Source organism: Salmo salar, chromosome 02 (assembly GCF_965601325.2).
Source record: "Salmo salar chromosome 02, fSalSal1, whole genome shotgun sequence".
Classification (NCBI taxonomy): Eukaryota; Metazoa; Chordata; class Actinopteri; order Salmoniformes; family Salmonidae; genus Salmo; species Salmo salar.
In genome coordinates, this window is record NC_138292.1 from 84010096 (window position 1) to 84033380 (window position 23285).

At 39.5% G+C, this 23285-nt stretch overlaps 1 long non-coding RNA gene across 1 annotated transcript; it reads left to right on the forward strand.

The window, feature by feature from the left end:
• The first annotated feature begins 1142 nt into the window (after positions 1-1142).
• On the forward strand, positions 1143-3525 carry LOC106590983 (uncharacterized). The gene is made up of 3 exons (XR_001325148.3): positions 1143-1667; positions 1943-1994; positions 2369-3525. It is a non-coding gene; the product is annotated as an uncharacterized LOC106590983 (long non-coding RNA).
• Positions 3526-23285: the final 19760 nt, after the last annotated feature.

A 23285-nucleotide genomic window follows, 5' to 3' on the forward strand; every position in this document is an offset into this window, starting at 1 on the left:
TGGATCTTTTAATACCGAAACAGTGGCAGGGTGCCTGTTTTGTTGTTGTTTGAACCGCAGGTTGCCCTTTTAAGTGTAGTAGCCTACCAAATAACAATAATGCACAATTAAAGTATATCCTGTGAAGCACTATAGCCACTCTGTGATGATGTGCTCTGCTCTTTTATTGAAGGATCTAGTCTGGATTAAACCTCATAGGAAGACAGTTTTATCATGTGGGTGGAGCAAGGATGGAAAATATTTTTGGTAGCTCAGATTGTTCTGGCAATTCTCACATAGAAACTTAATTGGGAGGAAGGATGTTTGACATGCTTTTTACATTTATATCCCAATTATTTGGGGTGAGAATCATGATGGAAGTGGAAGGTTTAGGTAATTTGTAGGCCCATGCAGAGCCTTTAGAAAGTATTCATACCCCTTGACTTATTCCACATTTTGTTACGTTACAGCCGGAATTCAAAATGGATTTTTAAAAAAGAATTCTCACCCATCTACACACATTTTTTTTAACGATTTATTGAAAATTAAATACAGAAATATCTTGAAAGTATGCCTTATCACAGTTTTTGATTTCGGTTTCAATTGAATTTTAAACATGAAATTAAGAAATATGTATGTATTTCTAGCTTTTTAATAAAAATTCTAAAATAAATCTTTGCTGTTGGGACAGCTTTATGTAGGCCCTAACAGTTTGTCACTGTTATAGTGCAATTCATGTATTGTTTAGTGCTGTGTTGTGTAGTGGCTTTGCTGGCATGTATCTAAAAAAACTATTATTTTATTTTGCCCCACCCAGATTTACATGCTAAAATCGACCACCCGCGCATCACCAACGGTCACATCACGTCTAGATGTGAAGGAAAAAAAGACAAAAACAATAATGAATAATTCCTATTCTAACAGTATTTATTCATAATGTACATACTCAGGTCTGCCTCTGCGTAGAAGACAGTATTGGCTGTAAGAAATAAAGACAAAACAAAATGACATTGTTTGCAAAATAAATAATGTAGTGAATATTTTTCTAAACTGCGTTACCCACTCCAGGCAGCAGATGGCGATGTGAGTATTTCAGGTGATGCTTCTTGCGTGACGTATAATCTAGTGGACGGAACGGGACGCATTTTCAATAACAACAGGTTACTGAGACTACCACCTCGGTAACGTTAGCTTCCTAGCCAGTATAAAATCAAACATTTTAACAAATGTTGTGTAGCTACACGAATTGCAGTTTTTTAAACATGATTACGTTAACGTTTCTAGCTACTAGTTGATTAAAAGGTAATTTGCTTGCTAAATTTGCACCCCAAAATAATTCATACTGAGACGAGCTAACATCTCAGCTACTTCTCCCCTGCTAAAGAAGAGGAGGTCTGTTGGACAGAGGAAGAAGCTCTTGTGAAAGAGGAAGACGAGGCTGTCACAGTTAAAAACAATAAGTAGCGGGTGAGGCTGTTAGAGTGAACGAGAAAGACGTTTCAGTGAAAGAAAAGGAAGACGCGTTCAGAGTGAAATAAGAGGAGGAGGAGAAAGATGAGGCTGCCGTTTTTAGAGTCGAAGAAGGAGAGGACTGTCACGGTGAAATAAGAGAAAGACGTTTTTGGAGTTAAGGGTCACATTGCAGGAGAAGGAAGAAGAGAACAACGATGAAGATCTGATTAACACCAGTGAGTATTGTCTTAAAAACAGAGGCACAAACTCTACACTGAACCGATATGTGTTTCCCATTAACTGTCACTTCTTGAAAAATATGTTGGAAAACAATATTTTACAGTGGTTTTCTGTGGTTGTTACTGAGTAGGCTGATACTCCATTTCATTGATCCACAATCCACAGTCAAGGCTGTGAAATATAAGAATGCCCCCAATGCAATTCTGAAGTCTAATCCATTATATATATATTATTTTTGTTGTTGTCAAATTAACAAATTATTGTTTTCCAGGTATTGCTGGTTGAGAGAAAGCCAAGAGTGTGCAAACCTGTCAAGGCAAAAGGTGGGTATTTGAAGAATCTCAAATATAAAAAATATGTTCATTTGTTTAACACTTTTATGTTGGTTACTACATGATTCCATATGTGTAATTTTATAGTTTGATGTTTTCACTAGTGTAGATCATTCAATTTGGTAATTTTTCTATGAGAAAATGTTATTTTGAGAGTGAAAACCTGACATAAGCTACATTAGAACATTTTCAAAATCTGCTGTTTTCCAAAGGCCTACTTGTCGTCCTTTATTTATGATTAATCTATAAGATAATATTATTATTATTACCTAGCCTGCCAGAATACATTGTTAGACAGTTTTAAAATACACTTTTAATGCTTTGTGTGTTGTATTTACAATAAAATGTTATTTGGAATTTTACAGGTTCAAAACTCAAAGTTGCATAATGGCCAAGAAAAAGCTGCCATACAAGCTACGTATAAGATGCAATAAGGATGAACGAGTCCCATCCTCTCCAAGAATAAACAGTGGAACCATAAAGCCAAGTTGGAGAACCAGCATAAAGAATAAAGACCCCCAAAAATATGAGGAAATATTAAACAAAGGACGAAACTACAACAAAACATGTAGACATGAGATGTCCCTTGCTGATAGTATCCTAAAAAAGAGGAACATTTCAAGCAAAGAGAGGGAGAAGGCAGAAAAGCTGCAGCAGCATGAAACATATATAATGCCAGTGCTTCCTGGAGAATGAGGAAGATGAGAGCAAAGCGAAGAGAGGAAGACCGGAGCGACCAGAAACGTGTTAAGAAAACACAAGAAGAACTGAATTGCAGAAGAACAACAGAGAGAAGAATGCAAAGCTTAAAGAAAACATCAACAGAGAGCAGCTAGGTCAAAAGAGGAGCATGAAGGAGAAAAAGCAAAAAGATGGCAAAAATATAGTCAGAACAAAGAAATGGCAACGCAGAATGAACAGGCAACGCAGCATAACAAGATAATATGGGAGCAGAAAGAATTAGTCTCAAGAAACAAGAGGATAAAGAACCTAGAAACTAACTTGAACATTGTAAAAGAGCCTTGCAGATAGCAGGGCAAGATGTACGGAGTCCAGAAGGAAGAGCCTCAAGTGGCTGAAGCCTGTATGTCAAAACAGGCAGCACAGTACGTCACTGCTATCATGGAGCTCATTGACAAGGCCTCACAGAGGAAGGCAGTCATTTTCCCGCAAAGGAACATCGGAACCACAACAGAAGGGGATGTTGGAAGTGGCAGTTGTTGAAGCAGTAGCCTAAGGCCTATCAAAAGTCCAGACAATCTGCAACTAGGAAGGCTTTGGCTTGTTCACTGAATATGATTAACCTCTATGGGCTAGGTGGGACGCTAGCGTGCCACCCGTGGTGCACTCCATCAACAGCAGGTGCATTTCAAGAGCGGCAAATTTGAATCCAAATAAATGTCAAAATTCAAATTTTTCAAACATACAACTATTTTACACCCTTTGAAAGATAAACATCTCCTTAATCTAACCACGTTTTACGATTTCAAAAAGGTTTTACGGCGAAAGCATAAATTTAGAGTATGTTAGGACAGTACATTTACAAGAGTTGTGTGTAATGTTTTGTCAAGTCAAAGACAGGGTCACCAAAACCATAAAACCAGCTAAAATGATGCACTAACCTTTTACAATCTCCATCAGATGACACTCCTAGGACATTATGTTAGACAATGCATGCATTTTTAGTTCTATCAAGTTCATATTTATATCCAAAAACAGCGTTTTACTATGGCATTGATGTTGAGGAAATCGTTTCCCTCCAATAACCGGCAGTCAAGTCAGCGTCACAAATTAAATAATTAAAATTAGAAAACATTGGTAAAATATTATATTGTCATTTAAAGAATTATAGATGTACATCTCTTGAACGCAATCAACTTGCCAGATTTAAAAATAACCTTACTGGGAAATCACACTTTGCAATAATCTGAGCACTGCGCCCAGAAAAATACGCGTTGCGATACAGACTAGACGTCATGTTGGGGAGATCTAAAATCGAAAATACTATGTAAATAATCCATTACCTTTGATTCTCTTCATCAGATGTCACTTCCAGGTATCACAGGTCCATAACGAATGTAGTTTTGTTCAAAAAAGCTCATCATTTATGTCCAAAAATCTCCGTCTTGTTAGCACATGATCTAAGCCAGCCGGACTTCTCGTCATGAACGAGGGGAAAAAATATATTTACGTTCGTTCAAACATGTCAAACGTTGTATAGCATAAATCATTAGGGCCTTTTTTAACCAGAACATGAATAATATTCAAGGTGGACGAATGCATACTCTTTTATAACGTATTGGAACGAGGGTACCCAACATGAACTCGCGCGCCAGGTGTCTAATGGGACATCATCGTTCCATGGCTCTTGTTCGGTCAGATCTCCCTCCAGAAGACTCAAAACACTTTGTAAAGGCTGGTGACATCTAGTGGAAGCAATAGGAAGTGCCAAAATATTCCTCAGCCCCTGTGTTTTTCAATGGGATAGGTTTAAAGTCAATACAACACATCAGGCATCCACTTCCTGTCAGAAAATGTCTCAGGGTTTTGCCTGCCAAATGAGTTCTGTTATACTCACAGACACCATTCAAACAGTTTTAGAAACTTTAGAGTGTTTTCTATCCATATATAATAAGTATATGCATATTGTAGTTACTGGGTAGGATTAGTAACCAGATTAAATCGGGTACATTTTTTTATCCAGACGTGCAAATGCTGCCCCCTAGCCCTAACAGGTTAAGAACTACAAACTACAGAGACAGTTTGCAAAAAGATGTTGGGGTCAGTAGAAAACGCTTCAGGCAAAGCAAGAACAAAAAAAAGGCCATGAGGTCTACATAGATTATTACCTCCATCGACAGTCACACACACTGGGTGCTAGAGGAGTATTGATGGTGTGCCTTTTATTCCTGTAACTACACATGTGAAACTGCAAGAAAATCATATTTAAATGTATGTTAAACCATTTTTTTTTTTTTTATGTTGACCCTGATGTCATACTGGCCCTTTATTTATAGAAATACCCTTATCTAACCTGAAAAGACATAACACACACAGGAGAGAAGCCTTACCATTGCTCTCTGTGTGGAAAAGGTTTCGCACAGTTAGGGAACATGAAAAGATATGAGGACGCACACAGAAGAGATGCTTTACCACTGCTCTCTGTGTGGAAATAGTTTTACCCAGTTAGGACACCAGAAAGTGCATGAGAGAATACACACAGGGGAGAAGCCTTAACAATGCTCAGACTGTGGGAAGACATATTCCTCATCACAACCACTTAATGTGAGAATCCACATAGGAGGGAAGAAGCCTTACTAGTGTGTAAATTGATATTTCACATCACATTGACTTAAACTTAATCAGAGAACATAAACAGTGCTCCTGTTGTCTTATATTGTTGACTGAGAATGTGTTTACTTGTTTACACCATATGAAATTTTATTGTACAAAATATACCCCAAAATATATTTGTATGTTTATTATTAGAAAACAAACATACAACAATTATTGTATATGATTAAATGGTCCTGTTGTAACCTCTGACTATGTATGTAGAGTAGATCAGATCCCATGTGTTTAAATGGTCCTTTTGTAACCTCTGACTTTGTAGATCAGATTCCATGGGTTTAAATGGTCCCTTTGTAACCTCTGACTGTGTAGATCAGATTCCATGTGTTTAAATGGTCCTGTGACCTCTGACACTGTGTGTGTGTTTATCTGAGTGTGTCATTCCTCCAGCGCTATAGATACTCAAGTGATATTTGGATGATTCATTCTCTCTATTGTTTACATTTAAATTGCTGTCTTTAAGGGAATTGTCTGGTCACATCTAACAGAGGGGCTTTAATAGTCTGGTCACATCTAACAGAGAGGCTTTAATAGTCTGGTCACATCTAACAGAGGGGCTTTAATAGTCTGGTCACATCTAACAGAGTGGCTTTAATAGTCTGGTCACATCTAACAGAGTGGATTTAATAGTCTGGTCACATCTAACAGAGTGGCTTTAATAGTCTGGTCACATCTAACAGAGTGGCTTTATTAGTCTGGTCACATCTAACAGAGTGTCTTTAATAGTCTGGTCACATCTAACAGAGTGACTTTAATAGTCTGGTCACATCTAACAGAGTGTCTTTAATAGTCTGGTCACATCTAACAGAGTGACTTTAATAGTCTGGTCACATCTAACAGAGTGGCTTTATTAGTCTGGTCACATCTAACAGAGTGTCTTTAATAGTCTGGTCACATCTAACAGAGTGACTTTAATAGTCTGGTCACATGGTCACATCTAACAGAGTGGCTTTAATAGTCTGGTCACATCTAACAGAGTGACTTTAATAGTCTGGTCACATCTAACAGAGTGACTTTAATAGACTGGTCACATCTCACAGAGTGGCTTTAATAGTATGGTCACATCTAACAGAGTGGCTTTAATAGTCTGGTCACATCTAACAGAGTGGCTTTAATAGTCTGGTCACATCTAACAGAGTGGCTTTAATAGTCTGGTCACATCTAACAGAGTGGCTTTAATAGTCTGGTCACATCTCACAGAGTGGCTTTAATAGTCTGGTCACATCTAACAGAGTGGCTTTAATAGTCTGGTCACATCTAACAGAGTGGCTTTAATAGTCTGGTCACATCTAACAGAGGGGCTTTAATAGTCTGGTCACATCTAACAGAGTGGCTTTAATAGTCTGGTCACATCTAACAGAGTGGCTTTAATAGTCTGGTCACATCTAACAGAGTGGCTTTAATAGTCTGGTCACATCTAACAGAGTGGCTTTAATAGTCTGGTCACATCTAACAGAGTGACTTTAATAGTCTGGTCACATCTAACAGAGTGGCTTTAATAGTCTGGTCACATCTAACAGAGTGGCTTTAATAGTCTGGTCACATCTAACAGAGTGACTTTAATAGTCTGGTCACATCTAACAGAGTGGCTTTAATAGTCTGGTCACATCTAACAGAGTGGCTTTAATAGTCTGGTCACATGTAACAGAGTGGCTTTAATAGTCTGGTCACATCTAACAGAGTGGCTTTAATAGTCTAGTCACATCTAACAGAGTGGCTTTAATAGTCTGGTCACATCTAACAGAGTGACTTTAATAGTCTGGTCACATGGTCACATCTAACAGAGTGGCTTTAATAGTCTGGTCACATCTAACAGAGTGGCTTTAATAGTCTGGTCACATCTAACAGAGTGGCTTTAATAGTCTGGTCACATGTAACAGAGTGGCTTTAATAGTTTGGTCACATCTAACAGAGTGGCTTTAATAGTCTGGTCACATCTAACAGAGTGACTTTAATAGTCTGGTCACATCTAACAGAGTGGCTTTAATAGTCTGGTCACATCTAACAGAGTGGCTTTAATAGTCTGGTCACATGTAACAGAGTGGCTTTAATAGTTTGGTCACATCTAACAGAGTGGCTTTAATAGTCTGGTCACATCTAACAGAGTGGCTTTAATAGTCTGGTCACATCTAACAGAGTGACTTTAATAGTCTGGTCACATGGTCACATCTAACAGAGTGGCTTTAATAGTCTGGTCACATCTAACAGAGTGACTTTAATAGTCTGGTCACATCTCACAGAGTGTCTTTAATAGTCTGGTCACATCTAACAGAGTGGCTTTAATAGTCTGGTCACATGTAACAGAGTGGCTTTAATAGTCTGGTCACATCTAACAGAGTGGCTTTAATAGTCTGGTCACATCTAACAGAGTGACTTTAATAGTCTGGTCACATCTAACAGAGTGGCTTTAATAGTCTGGTCACATCTCACAGAGTGGCTTTAATAGTCTGGTCACATCTCACAGAGTGGCTTTAATAGTCTGGTCACATCTCACAGAGTGACTTTAATAGTCTGGTCACATCTAACAGAGTGGCTTTAATAGTATGGTCACATCTAACAGAGTGACTTTAATAGTCTGGTCACATCTAACAGAGTGGCTTTAATAGTCTGGTCACATGTAACAGAGTGGCTTTAATAGTTTGGTCACATCTAACAGAGTGGCTTTAATAGTCTGGTCACATCTAACAGAGTGGCTTTAATAGTCTGGTCACATCTAACAGAGTGGCTTTAATAGTCTGGTCACATCTAACAGAGGGGCTTTAATAGTCTGGTCACATCTAACAGAGGGGCTTTAATAGTCTGGTCACATCTAACAGAGTGGCTTTATTAGTCTGGTCACATCTAACAGAGTGGCTTTATTAGTCTGGTCACATCTAACAGAGTGGCTTTAATAGTCTGGTCACATCTAACAGAGGGGCTTTAATAGTCTGGTCACATCTAACAGAGTGACTTTAATAGTCTGGTCACATCTAACAGAGTGACTTTAATAGACTGGTCACATCTCACAGAGTGGCTTTAATAGTATGGTCACATCTAACAGAGTGGCTTTAATAGTCTGGTCACATCTAACAGAGTGGCTTTAATAGTCTGGTCACATCTAACAGAGTGGCTTTAATAGTCTGGTCACATCTAACAGAGTGGCTTTAATAGTCTGGTCACATCTAACAGAGTGGCTTTAATAGTCTGGTCACATCTAACAGAGTGGCTTTAATAGTCTGGTCACATCTAACAGAGTGGCTTTAATAGTCTGGTCACATCTAACAGAGTGACTTTAATAGTCTGGTCACATCTAACAGAGTGGCTTTAATAGTCTGGTCACATCTAACAGAGTGGCTTTAATAGTCTGGTCACATCTAACAGAGTGGCTTTAATAGTCTGGTCACATCTAACAGAGTGACTTTAATAGTCTGGTCACATCTAACAGAGTGGCTTTAATAGTCTGGTCACATCTAACAGAGTGGCTTTAATAGTCTGGTCACATGTAACAGAGTGGCTTTAATAGTTTGGTCACATCTAACAGAGTGGCTTTAATAGTCTGGTCACATCTAACAGAGTGACTTTAATAGTCTGGTCACATGGTCACATCTAACAGAGTGGCTTTAATAGTCTGGTCACATCTAACAGAGTGGCTTTAATAGTCTGGTCACATCTAACAGAGTGGCTTTAATAGTCTGGTCACATGTAACAGAGTGGCTTTAATAGTTTGGTCACATCTAACAGAGTGGCTTTAATAGTCTGGTCACATCTAACAGAGTGACTTTAATAGTCTGGTCACATCTAACAGAGTGGCTTTAATAGTCTGGTCACATCTAACAGAGTGGCTTTAATAGTCTGGTCACATCTAACAGAGTGGCTTTAATAGTCTGGTCACATCTAACAGAGTGGCTTTAATAGTCTGGTCACATCTAACAGAGTGGCTTTAATAGTCTGGTCACATCTAACAGAGTGACTTTAATAGTCTGGTCACATGGTCACATCTAACAGAGTGGCTTTAATAGTCTGGTCACATCTAACAGAGTGACTTTAATAGTCTGGTCACATCTCACAGAGTGTCTTTAATAGTCTGGTCACATCTAACAGAGTGGCTTTAATAGTCTGGTCACATGTAACAGAGTGGCTTTAATAGTCTGGTCACATCTAACAGAGTGGCTTTAATAGTCTGGTCACATCTAACAGAGTGACTTTAATAGTCTGGTCACATCTAACAGAGTGGCTTTAATAGTCTGGTCACATCTCACAGAGTGGCTTTAATAGTCTGGTCACATCTCACAGAGTGGCTTTAATAGTCTGGTCACATCTCACAGAGTGACTTTAATAGTCTGGTCACATCTAACAGAGTGGCTTTAATAGTCTGGTCACATCTAACAGAGTGGCTTTAATAGTCTGGTCACATCTCACAGAGTGGCTTTAATAGTCTGGTCACATCTAACAGAGTGGCTTTAATAGTCTGGTCACATCTAACAGAGTGGCTTTAATAGTCTGGTCACATCTAACAGAGTGGCTTTAATAGTCTGGTCACATCTAACAGAGTGGCTTTAATAGTCTGGTCACATCTAACAGAGTGGCTTTAATAGTCTGGTCACATCTAACAGAGTGGCTTTAATAGTCTGGTCACATCTAACAGAGTGACTTTAATAGTCTGGTCACATCTAACAGAGTGGCTTTAATAGTCTGGTCACATCTAACAGAGTGGCTTTAATAGTCTGGTCACATCTAACAGAGTGACTTTAATAGTCTGGTCACATCTAACAGAGTGGCTTTAATAGTCTGGTCACATCTAACAGAGTGGCTTTAATAGTCTCGTCACATGTAACAGAGTGGCTTTAATAGTTTGGTCACATCTAACAGAGTGGCTTTAATAGTCTAGTCACATCTAACAGAGTGGCTTTAATAGTCTGGTCACATCTAACAGAGTGACTTTAATAGTCTGGTCACATGGTCACATCTAACAGAGTGGCTTTAATAGTCTGGTCACATCTAACAGAGTGGCTTTAATAGTCTGGTCACATCTAACAGAGTGGCTTTAATAGTCTGGTCACATGTAACAGAGTGGCTTTAATAGTTTGGTCACATCTAACAGAGTGGCTTTAATAGTCTGGTCACATCTAACAGAGTGACTTTAATAGTCTGGTCACATCTAACAGAGTGGCTTTAATAGTCTGGTCACATCTAACAGAGTGGCTTTAATAGTCTGGTCACATGTAACAGAGTGGCTTTAATAGTTTGGTCACATCTAACAGAGTGGCTTTAATAGTCTGGTCACATCTAACAGAGTGGCTTTAATAGTCTGGTCACATCTAACAGAGTGACTTTAATAGTCTGGTCACATGGTCACATCTAACAGAGTGGCTTTAATAGTCTGGTCACATCTAACAGAGTGACTTTAATAGTCTGGTCACATCTCACAGAGTGTCTTTAATAGTCTGGTCACATCTAACAGAGTGGCTTTAATAGTCTGGTCACATGTAACAGAGTGGCTTTAATAGTCTGGTCACATCTAACAGAGTGGCTTTAATAGTCTGGTCACATCTAACAGAGTGACTTTAATAGTCTGGTCACATCTAACAGAGTGGCTTTAATAGTCTGGTCACATCTCACAGAGTGGCTTTAATAGTCTGGTCACATCTCACAGAGTGGCTTTAATAGTCTGGTCACATCTCACAGAGTGACTTTAATAGTCTGGTCACATCTAACAGAGTGGCTTTAATAGTATGGTCACATCTAACAGAGTGACTTTAATAGTCTGGTCACATCTAACAGAGTGGCTTTAATAGTCTGGTCACATGTAACAGAGTGGCTTTAATAGTTTGGTCACATCTAACAGAGTGGCTTTAATAGTCTGGTCACATCTAACAGAGTGGCTTTAATAGTCTGGTCACATCTAACAGAGTGGCTTTAATAGTCTGGTCACATCTAACAGAGGGGCTTTAATAGTCTGGTCACATCTAACAGAGGGGCTTTAATAGTCTGGTCACATCTAACAGAGTGTCTTTATTAGTCTGGTCACATCTAACAGAGTGGCTTTATTAGTCTGGTCACATCTAACAGAGTGGCTTTAATAGTCTGGTCACATCTAACAGAGGGGCTTTAATAGTCTGGTCACATCTAACAGAGTGACTTTAATAGTCTGGTCACATCTAACAGAGTGACTTTAATAGACTGGTCACATCTCACAGAGTGGCTTTAATAGTATGGTCACATCTAACAGAGTGGCTTTAATAGTCTGGTCACATCTAACAGAGTGGCTTTAATAGTCTGGTCACATCTAACAGAGTGGCTTTAATAGTCTGGTCACATCTAACAGAGGGGCTTTAATAGTCTGGTCACATCTAACAGAGTGGCTTTAATAGTCTGGTCACATCTAACAGAGTGGCTTTAATAGTCTGGTCACATCTAACAGAGTGGCTTTAATAGTCTGGTCACATCTAACAGAGTGACTTTAATAGTCTGGTCACATCTAACAGAGTGGCTTTAATAGTCTGGTCACATCTAACAGAGTGGCTTTAATAGTCTGGTCACATCTAACAGAGTGACTTTAATAGTCTGGTCACATCTAACAGAGTGGCTTTAATAGTCTGGTCACATCTAACAGAGTGGCTTTAATAGTCTGGTCACATGTAACAGAGTGGCTTTAATAGTTTGGTCACATCTAACAGAGTGGCTTTAATAGTCTAGTCACATCTAACAGAGTGGCTTTAATAGTCTGGTCACATCTAACAGAGTGACTTTAATAGTCTGGTCACATGGTCACATCTAACAGAGTGGCTTTAATAGTCTGGTCACATCTAACAGAGTGGCTTTAATAGTCTGGTCACATCTAACAGAGTGGCTTTAATAGTCTGGTCACATGTAACAGAGTGGCTTTAATAGTTTGGTCACATCTAACAGAGTGGCTTTAATAGTCTGGTCACATCTAACAGAGTGACTTTAATAGTCTGGTCACATCTCACAGAGTGGCTTTAATAGTCTGGTCACATCTCACAGAGTGGCTTTAATAGTCTGGTCACATCTCACAGAGTGACTTTAATAGTCTGGTCACATCTAACAGAGTGGCTTTAATAGTCTGGTCACATCTAACAGAGTGACTTTAATAGTCTGGTCACATCTAACAGAGTGGCTTTAATAGTCTGGTCACATGTAACAGAGTGGCTTTAATAGTTTGGTCACATCTAACAGAGTGGCTTTAATAGTCTGGTCACATCTAACAGAGTGGCTTTAATAGTCTGGTCACATCTAACAGAGTGACTTTAATAGTCTGGTCACATGGTCACATCTAACAGAGTGGCTTTAATAGTCTGGTCACATCTAACAGAGTGACTTTAATAGTCTGGTCACATCTAACAGAGTGGCTTTAATAGTCTGGTCACATGTAACAGAGTGGCTTTAATAGTCTGGTCACATCTAACAGAGTGGCTTTAATAGTCTGGTCACATCTAACAGAGTGGCTTTAATAGTCTGGTCACATCTAACAGAGTGGCTTTAATAGTCTGGTCACATCTCACAGAGTGGCTTTAATAGTCTGGTCACATCTCACAGAGTGGCTTTAATAGTCTGGTCACATCTAACAGAGTGGCTTTAATAGTCTGGTCACATCTAACAGAGTGACTTTAATAGTCTGGTCACATCTAACAGAGTGGCTTTAATAGTCTGGTCACATGTAACAGAGTGGCTTTAATAGTTTGGTCACATCTAACAGAGTGGCTTTAATAGTCTGGTCACATCTAACAGAGTGGCTTTAATAGTCTGGTCACATCTAACAGAGTGGCTTTAATAGTCTGGTCACATCTAACAGAGGGGCTTTAATAGTCTGGTCACATCTAACAGAGGGGCTTTAATAGTCTGGTCACATCTAACAGAGTGGCTTTATTAGTCTGGTCACATCTAACAGAGTGGCTTTATTAGTCTGGTCACATCTAACAGAGTGGCTTTAATAGTCTGGTCACATCTAACAGAGGGGCTTTAATAGTCTGGTCACATCTAACAGAGTGACTTTAATAGTCTGGTCACATCTAACAGAGTGACTTTAATAGACTGGTCACATCTCACAGAGTGGCTTTAATAGTATGGTCACATCTAACAGAGTGGCTTTAATAGTCTGGTCACATCTAACAGAGTGGCTTTAATAGTCTGGTCACATCTAACAGAGTGGCTTTAATAGTCTGGTCACATCTAACAGAGTGGCTTTAATAGTCTGGTCACATCTAACAGAGGGGCTTTAATAGTCTGGTCACATCTAACAGAGTGGCTTTAATAGTCTGGTCACATCTAACAGAGTGGCTTTAATAGTCTGGTCACATCTAACAGAGTGACTTTAATAGTCTGGTCACATCTAACAGAGTGGCTTTAATAGTCTGGTCACATCTAACAGAGTGGCTTTAATAGTCTGGTCACATGTAACAGAGTGGCTTTAATAGTTTGGTCACATCTAACAGAGTGGCTTTAATAGTCTAGTCACATCTAACAGAGTGGCTTTAATAGTCTGGTCACATCTAACAGAATGACTTTAATAGTCTGGTCACATGGTCACATCTAACAGAGTGGCTTTAATAGTCTGGTCACATCTAACAGAGTGGCTTTAATAGTCTGGTCACATCTAACAGAGTGGCTTTAATAGTCTGGTCACATGTAACAGAGTGGCTTTAATAGTTTGGTCACATCTAACAGAGTGGCTTTAATAGTCTGGTCACATCTAACAGAGTGACTTTAATAGTCTGGTCACATCTAACAGAGTGGCTTTAATAGTCTGGTCACATCTAACAGAGTGGCTTTAATAGTCTGGTCACATGTAACAGAGTGGCTTTAATAGTTTGGTCACATCTAACAGAGTGGCTTTAATAGTCTGGTCACATCTAACAGAGTGGCTTTAATAGTCTGGTCACATCTAACAGAGTGACTTTAATAGTCTGGTCACATGGTCACATCTAACAGAGTGGCTTTAATAGTCTGGTCACATCTAACAGAGTGACTTTAATAGTCTGGTCACATCTCACAGAGTGTCTTTAATAGTCTGGTCACATCTAACAGAGTGGCTTTAATAGTCTGGTCACATGTAACAGAGTGGCTTTAATAGTCTGGTCACATCTAACAGAGTGGCTTTAATAGTCTGGTCACATCTAACAGAGTGACTTTAATAGTCTGGTCACATCTAACAGAGTGGCTTTAATAGTCTGGTCACATCTCACAGAGTGGCTTTAATAGTCTGGTCACATCTCACAGAGTGGCTTTAATAGTCTGGTCACATCTCACAGAGTGACTTTAATAGTCTGGTCACATCTAACAGAGTGGCTTTAATAGTATGGTCACATCTAACAGAGTGACTTTAATAGTCTGGTCACATCTAACAGAGTGGCTTTAATAGTCTGGTCACATGTAACAGAGTGGCTTTAATAGTTTGGTCACATCTAACAGAGTGGCTTTAATAGTCTGGTCACATCTAACAGAGTGGCTTTAATAGTCTGGTCACATCTAACAGAGTGGCTTTAATAGTCTGGTCACATCTAACAGAGGGGCTTTAATAGTCTGGTCACATCTAACAGAGGGGCTTTAATAGTCTGGTCACATCTAACAGAGTGGCTTTATTAGTCTGGTCACATCTAACAGAGTGGCTTTATTAGTCTGGTCACATCTAACAGAGTGGCTTTAATAGTCTGGTCACATGTAACAGAGTGGCTTTAATAGTTTGGTCACATCTAACAGAGTGGCTTTAATAGTCTGGTCACATCTAACAGAGTGGCTTTAATAGTCTGGTCACATCTAACAGAGTGGCTTTAATAGTCTGGTCACATCTAACAGAGGGGCTTTAATAGTCTGGTCACATCTAACAGAGGGGCTTTAATAGTCTGGTCACATCTAACAGAGTGTCTTTATTAGTCTGGTCACATCTAACAGAGTGGCTTTATTAGTCTGGTCACATCTAACAGAGTGGCTTTAATAGTCTGGTCACATCTAACAGAGGGGCTTTAATAGTCTGGTCACATCTAACAGAGTGACTTTAATAGTCTGGTCACATCTAACAGAGTGACTTTAATAGACTGGTCACATCTCACAGAGTGGCTTTAATAGTATGGTCACATCTAACAGAGTGGCTTTAATAGTCTGGTCACATCTAACAGAGTGGCTTTAATAGTCTGGTCACATCTAACAGAGTGGCTTTAATAGTCTGGTCACATCTAACAGAGGGGCTTTAATAGTCTGGTCACATCTAACAGAGTGGCTTTAATAGTCTGGTCACATCTAACAGAGTGGCTTTAATAGTCTGGTCACATCTAACAGAGTGGCTTTAATAGTCTGGTCACATCTAACAGAGTGACTTTAATAGTCTGGTCACATCTAACAGAGTGGCTTTAATAGTCTGGTCACATCTAACAGAGTGGCTTTAATAGTCTGGTCACATCTAACAGAGTGACTTTAATAGTCTGGTCACATCTAACAGAGTGGCTTTAATAGTCTGGTCACATCTAACAGAGTGGCTTTAATAGTCTGGTCACATGTAACAGAGTGGCTTTAATAGTTTGGTCACATCTAACAGAGTGGCTTTAATAGTCTAGTCACATCTAACAGAGTGGCTTTAATAGTCTGGTCACATCTAACAGAGTGACTTTAATAGTCTGGTCACATGGTCACATCTAACAGAGTGGCTTTAATAGTCTGGTCACATCTAACAGAGTGGCTTTAATAGTCTGGTCACATCTAACAGAGTGGCTTTAATAGTCTGGTCACATCTAACAGAGTGGCTTTAATAGTTTGGTCACATCTAACAGAGTGGCTTTAATAGTCTGGTCACATCTAACAGAGTGACTTTAATAGTCTGGTCACATCTAACAGAGTGGCTTTAATAGTCTGGTCACATCTAACAGAGTGGCTTTAATAGTCTGGTCACATGTAACAGAGTGGCTTTAATAGTTTGGTCACATCTAACTTAGTGGCTTTAATAGTCTGGTCACATCTAACAGAGTGGCTTTAATAGTCTGGTCACATCTAACAGAGTGACTTTAATAGTCTGGTCACATGGTCACATCTAACAGAGTGGCTTTAATAGTCTGGTCACATCTAACAGAGTGACTTTAATAGTCTGGTCACATCTCACAGAGTGTCTTTAATAGTCTGGTCACATCTAACAGAGTGGCTTTAATAGTCTGGTCACATGTAACAGAGTGGCTTTAATAGTCTGGTCACATCTAACAGAGTGGCTTTAATAGTCTGGTCACATCTAACAGAGTGACTTTAATAGTCTGGTCACATCTAACAGAGTGGCTTTAATAGTCTGGTCACATCTCACAGAGTGGCTTTAATAGTCTGGTCACATCTCACAGAGTGGCTTTAATAGTCTGGTCACATCTCACAGAGTGACTTTAATAGTCTGGTCACATCTAACAGAGTGGCTTTAATAGTATGGTCACATCTAACAGAGTGACTTTAATAGTCTGGTCACATCTAACAGAGTGGCTTTAATAGTCTGGTCACATGTAACAGAGTGGCTTTAATAGTTTGGTCACATCTAACAGAGTGGCTTTAATAGTCTGGTCACATCTAACAGAGTGGCTTTAATAGTCTGGTCACATCTAACAGAGGGGCTTTAATAGTCTGGTCACATCTAACAGAGGGGCTTTAATAGTCTGGTCACATCTCACAGAGTGGCTTTAATAGTATGGTCACATCTAACAGAGTGGCTTTAATAGTCTGGTCACATCTAACAGAGTGGCTTTAATAGTCTGGTCACATCTAACAGAGTGGCTTTAATAGTCTGGTCACATCTCACAGAGAGGCTTTAATAGTCTGGTCACATCTAACAGAGTGGCTTTAATAGTCTGGTCACATCTAACAGAGTGGCTTTAATAGTCTGGTCACATCTAACAGAGGGGCTTTAATAGTCTGGTCACATCTAACAGAGTGGCTTTAATAGTCTGGTCACATCTAACAGAGGGGCTTTAATAGTCTGGTCACATCTCACAGAGTGTCTTTACTAGTCTGGTCACATCTAACAGAGTGGCTTTAATAGTCTGGTCACATCTAACAGAGTGACTTTAATAGTCTGGTCACATCTAACAGAGTGGCTTTAATAGTCTGGTCACATCTAACAGAGTGGCTTTAATAGTCTGGTCACATCTAACAGAGTGGCTTTAATAGTCTGGTCACATCTAACAGAGTGGCTTTAATAGTCTGGTCACATCTAACAGAGTGGCTTTAATAGTCTGGTCACATCTAACAGAGTGGCTTTAATAGTCTGGTCACATCTAACAGAGTGGCTTTAATAGTCTGGTCACATCTAACAGAGTGGCTTTAATAGTCTGGTCACATGTAACAGAGTGGCTTTAATAGTTTGGTCACATCTAACAGAGTGGCTTTAATAGTCTGGTCACATCTAACAGAGTGGCTTTAATAGTCTGGTCACATCTAACAGAGTGGCTTTAATAGTCTGGTCACATCTAACAGAGGGGCTTTAATAGTCTGGTCACATCTAACAGAGGGGCTTTAATAGTCTGGTCACATCTAACAGAGTGGCTTTATTAGTCTGGTCACATCTAACAGAGTGGCTTTATTAGTCTGGTCACATCTAACAGAGGGGCTTTAATAGTCTGGTCACATCTAACAGAGGGGCTTTAATAGTCTGGTCACATCTAACAGAGTGACTTTAATAGTCTGGTCACATCTAACAGAGTGACTTTAATAGACTGGTCACATCTCACAGAGTGGCTTTAATAGTATGGTCACATCTAACAGAGTGGCTTTAATAGTCTGGTCACATCTAACAGAGTGGCTTTAATAGTCTGGTCACATCTAACAGAGTGGCTTTAATAGTCTGGTCACATCTAACAGAGGGGCTTTAATAGTCTGGTCACATCTAACAGAGTGGCTTTAATAGTCTGGTCACATCTAACAGAGTGGCTTTAATAGTCTGGTCACATCTAACAGAGTGGCTTTAATAGTCTGGTCACATCTAACAGAGTGACTTTAATAGTCTGGTCACATCTAACAGAGTGGCTTTAATAGTCTGGTCACATCTAACAGAGTGGCTTTAATAGTCTGGTCACATCTAACAGAGTGACTTTAATAGTCTGGTCACATCTAACAGAGTGGCTTTAATAGTCTGGTCACATCTAACAGAGTGGCTTTAATAGTCTGGTCACATGTAACAGAGTGGCTTTAATAGTTTGGTCACATCTAACAGAGTGGCTTTAATAGTCTAGTCACATCTAACAGAGTGGCTTTAATAGTCTGGTCACATCTAACAGAGTGACTTTAATAGTCTGGTCACATGGTCACATCTAACAGAGTGGCTTTAATAGTCTGGTCACATCTAACAGAGTGGCTTTAATAGTCTGGTCACATCTAACAGAGTGGCTTTAATAGTCTGGTCACATGTAACAGAGTGGCTTTAATAGTTTGGTCACATCTAACAGAGTGGCTTTAATAGTCTGGTCACATCTAACAGAGTGACTTTAATAGTCTGGTCACATCTAACAGAGTGGCTTTAATAGTCTGGTCACATCTAACAGAGTGGCTTTAATAGTCTGGTCACATGTAACAGAGTGGCTTTAATAGTTTGGTCACATCTAACAGAGTGGCTTTAATAGTCTGGTCACATCTAACAGAGTGGCTTTAATAGTCTGGTCACATCTAACAGAGTGACTTTAATAGTCTGGTCACATGGTCACATCTAACAGAGTGGCTTTAATAGTCTGGTCACATCTAACAGAGTGACTTTAATAGTCTGGTCACATCTCACAGAGTGTCTTTAATAGTCTGGTCACATCTAACAGAGTGGCTTTAATAGTCTGGTCACATGTAACAGAGTGGCTTTAATAGTCTGGTCACATCTAACAGAGTGGCTTTAATAGTCTGGTCACATCTAACAGAGTGACTTTAATAGTCTGGTCACATCTAACAGAGTGGCTTTAATAGTCTGGTCACATCTCACAGAGTGGCTTTAATAGTCTGGTCACATCTCACAGAGTGGCTTTAATAGTCTGGTCACATCTCACAGAGTGACTTTAATAGTCTGGTCACATCTAACAGAGTGGCTTTAATAGTATGGTCACATCTAACAGAGTGACTTTAATAGTCTGGTCACATCTAACAGAGTGGCTTTAATAGTCTGGTCACATGTAACAGAGTGGCTTTAATAGTTTGGTCACATCTAACAGAGTGGCTTTAATAGTCTGGTCACATCTAACAGAGTGGCTTTAATAGTCTGGTCACATCTAACAGAGTGGCTTTAATAGTCTGGTCACATCTAACAGAGGGGCTTTAATAGTCTGGTCACATCTAACAGAGGGGCTTTAATAGTCTGGTCACATCTAACAGAGTGGCTTTATTAGTCTGGTCACATCTAACAGAGTGGCTTTATTAGTCTGGTCACATCTAACAGAGTGGCTTTATTAGTCTGGTCACATCTAACAGAGTGGCTTTAATAGTCTGGTCACATCTAACAGAGGGGCTTTAATAGTCTGGTCACATCTAACAGAGTGACTTTAATAGTCTGGTCACATCTCACAGAGTGGCTTTAATAGTATGGTCACATCTAACAGAGTGGCTTTAATAGTCTGGTCACATCTAACAGAGTGGCTTTAATAGTCTGGTCACATCTAACAGAGTGGCTTTAATAGTCTGGTCACATCTAACAGAGTGGCTTTAATAGTCTGGTCACATCTAACAGAGTGACTTTAATAGTCTGGTCACATCTAACAGAGTGGCTTTAATAGTCTGGTCACATCTAACAGAGTGGCTTTAATAGTCTGGTCACATCTAACAGAGTGACTTTAATAGTCTGGTCACATCTAACAGAGTGGCTTTAATAGTCTGGTCACATCTAACAGAGTGGCTTTAATAGTCTGGTCACATGTAACAGAGTGGCTTTAATAGTTTGGTCACATCTAACAGAGTGGCTTTAATAGTCTAGTCACATCTAACAGAGTGGCTTTAATAGTCTGGTCACATCTAACAGAGTGACTTTAATAGTCTGGTCACATGGTCACATCTAACAGAGTGGCTTTAATAGTCTGGTCACATCTAACAGAGTGACTTTAATAGTCTGGTCACATCTCACAGAGTGTCTTTAATAGTCTGGTCACATCTAACAGAGTGGCTTTAATAGTCTGGTCACATGTAACAGAGTGGCTTTAATAGTCTGGTCACATCTAACAGAGTGGCTTTAATAGTCTGGTCACATCTAACAGAGTGACTTGAATAGTCTGGTCACATCTAACAGAGTGGCTTTAATAGTCTGGTCACATCTCACAGAGTGGCTTTAATAGTCTGGTCACATCTCACAGAGTGGCTTTAATAGTCTGGTCACATCTCACAGAGTGACTTTAATAGTCTGGTCACATCTAACAGAGTGGCTTTAATAGTATGGTCACATCTAACAGAGTGACTTTAATAGTCTGGTCACATCTAACAGAGTGGCTTTAATAGTCTGGTCACATGTAACAGAGTGGCTTTAATAGTTTGGTCACATCTAACAGAGTGGCTTTAATAGTCTGGTCACATCTAACAGAGTGGCTTTAATAGTCTGGTCACATCTAACAGAGTGGCTTTAATAGTCTGGTCACATCTAACAGAGGGGCTTTAATAGTCTGGTCACATCTAACAGAGGGGCTTTAATAGTCTGGTCACATCTAACAGAGTGGCTTTATTAGTCTGGTCACATCTAACAGAGTGGCTTTATTAGTCTGGTCAAATCTAACAGAGTGGCTTTATTAGTCTGGTCACATCTAACAGAGTGGCTTTAATAGTCTGGTCACATCTAACAGAGGGGCTTTAATAGTCTGGTCACATCTAACAGAGTGACTTTAATAGTCTGGTCACATCTCACAGAGTGGCTTTAATAGTATGGTCACATCTAACAGAGTGGCTTTAATAGTCTGGTCACATCTAACAGAGTGGCTTTAATAGTCTGGTCACATCTAACAGAGTGGCTTTAATAGTCTGGTCACATCTCACAGAGAGGCTTTAATAGTCTGGTCACATCTAACAGAGTGGCTTTAATAGTCTGGTCACATCTAACAGAGTGGCTTTAATAGTCTGGTCACATCTAACAGAGGGGCTTTAATAGTCTGGTCACATCTAAAAGAGTGGCTTTAATAGTCTGGTCACATCTAACAGAGGGGCTTTAATAGTCTGGTCACATCTCACAGAGTGTCTTTACTAGTCTGGTCACATCTAACAGAGTGGCTTTAATAGTCTGGTCACATCTAACAGAGTGACTTTAATAGTCTGGTCACATCTAACAGATTGGCTTTAATAGTCTGGTCACATCTAACAGAGTGGCTTTAATAGTCTGGTCACATGTAACAGAGTGGCTTTAATAGTCTGGTCACATCTAACAGAGTGGCTTTAATAGTCTGGTCACATCTAACAGAGTGGCTTTATTAGTCTGGTCACATCTAACAGAGTGGCTTTATTAGTCTGGTCACATCTAACAGAGTGGCTTTAATAGTCTGGTCACATGTAACAGAGTGGCTTTAATAGTTTGGTCACATCTAACAGAGTGGCTTTAATAGTCTGGTCACATCTAACAGAGTGGCTTTAATAGTCTGGTCACATCTAACAGAGTGGCTTTAATAGTCTGGTCACATCTAACAGAGGGGCTTTAATAGTCTGGTCACATCTAACAGAGGGGCTTTAATAGTCTGGTCACATCTAACAGAGTGTCTTTATTAGTCTGGTCACATCTAACAGAGTGGCTTTATTAGTCTGGTCACATCTAACAGAGTGGCTTTAATAGTCTGGTCACATCTAACAGAAGGGCTTTAATAGTCTGGTCACATCTAACAGAGTGACTTTAATAGTCTGGTCACATCTAACAGAGTGACTTTAATAGACTGGTCACATCTCACAGAGTGGCTTTAATAGTATGGTCACATCTAACAGAGTGGCTTTAATAGTCTGGTCACATCTAACAGAGTGGCTTTAATAGTCTGGTCACATCTAACAGAGTGGCTTTAATAGTCTGGTCACATCTAACAGAGGGGCTTTAATAGTCTGGTCACATCTAACAGAGTGGCTTTAATAGTCTGGTCACATCTAACAGAGTGGCTTTAATAGTCTGGTCACATCTAACAGAGTGGCTTTAATAGTCTGGTCACATCTAACAGAGTGACTTTAATAGTCTGGTCACATCTAACAGAGTGGCTTTAATAGTCTGGTCACATCTAACAGAGTGGCTTTAATAGTCTGGTCACATCTAACAGAGTGACTTTAATAGTCTGGTCACATCTAACAGAGTGGCTTTAATAGTCTGGTCACATCTAACAGAGTGGCTTTAATAGTCTGGTCACATGTAACAGAGTGGCTTTAATAGTTTGGTCACATCTAACAGAGTGGCTTTAATAGTCTAGTCACATCTAACAGAGTGGCTTTAATAGTCTGGTCACATCTAACAGAGTGACTTTAATAGTCTGGTCACATGGTCACATCTAACAGAGTGGCTTTAATAGTCTGGTCACATCTAACAGAGTGGCTTTAATAGTCTGGTCACATCTAACAGAGTGGCTTTAATAGTCTGGTCACATGTAACAGAGTGGCTTTAATAGTTTGGTCACATCTAACAGAGTGGCTTTAATAGTCTGGTCACATCTAACAGAGTGACTTTAATAGTCTGGTCACATCTAACAGAGTGGCTTTAATAGTCTGGTCACATCTAACAGAGTGGCTTTAATAGTCTGGTCACATGTAACAGAGTGGCTTTAATAGTTTGGTCACATCTAACAGAGTGGCTTTAATAGTCTGGTCACATCTAACAGAGTGGCTTTAATAGTCTGGTCACATCTAACAGAGTGACTTTAATAGTCTGGTCACATGGTCACATCTAACAGAGTGGCTTTAATAGTCTGGTCACATCTAACAGAGTGACTTTAATAGTCTGGTCACATCTCACAGAGTGTCTTTAATAGTCTGGTCACATCTAACAGAGTGGCTTTAATAGTCTGG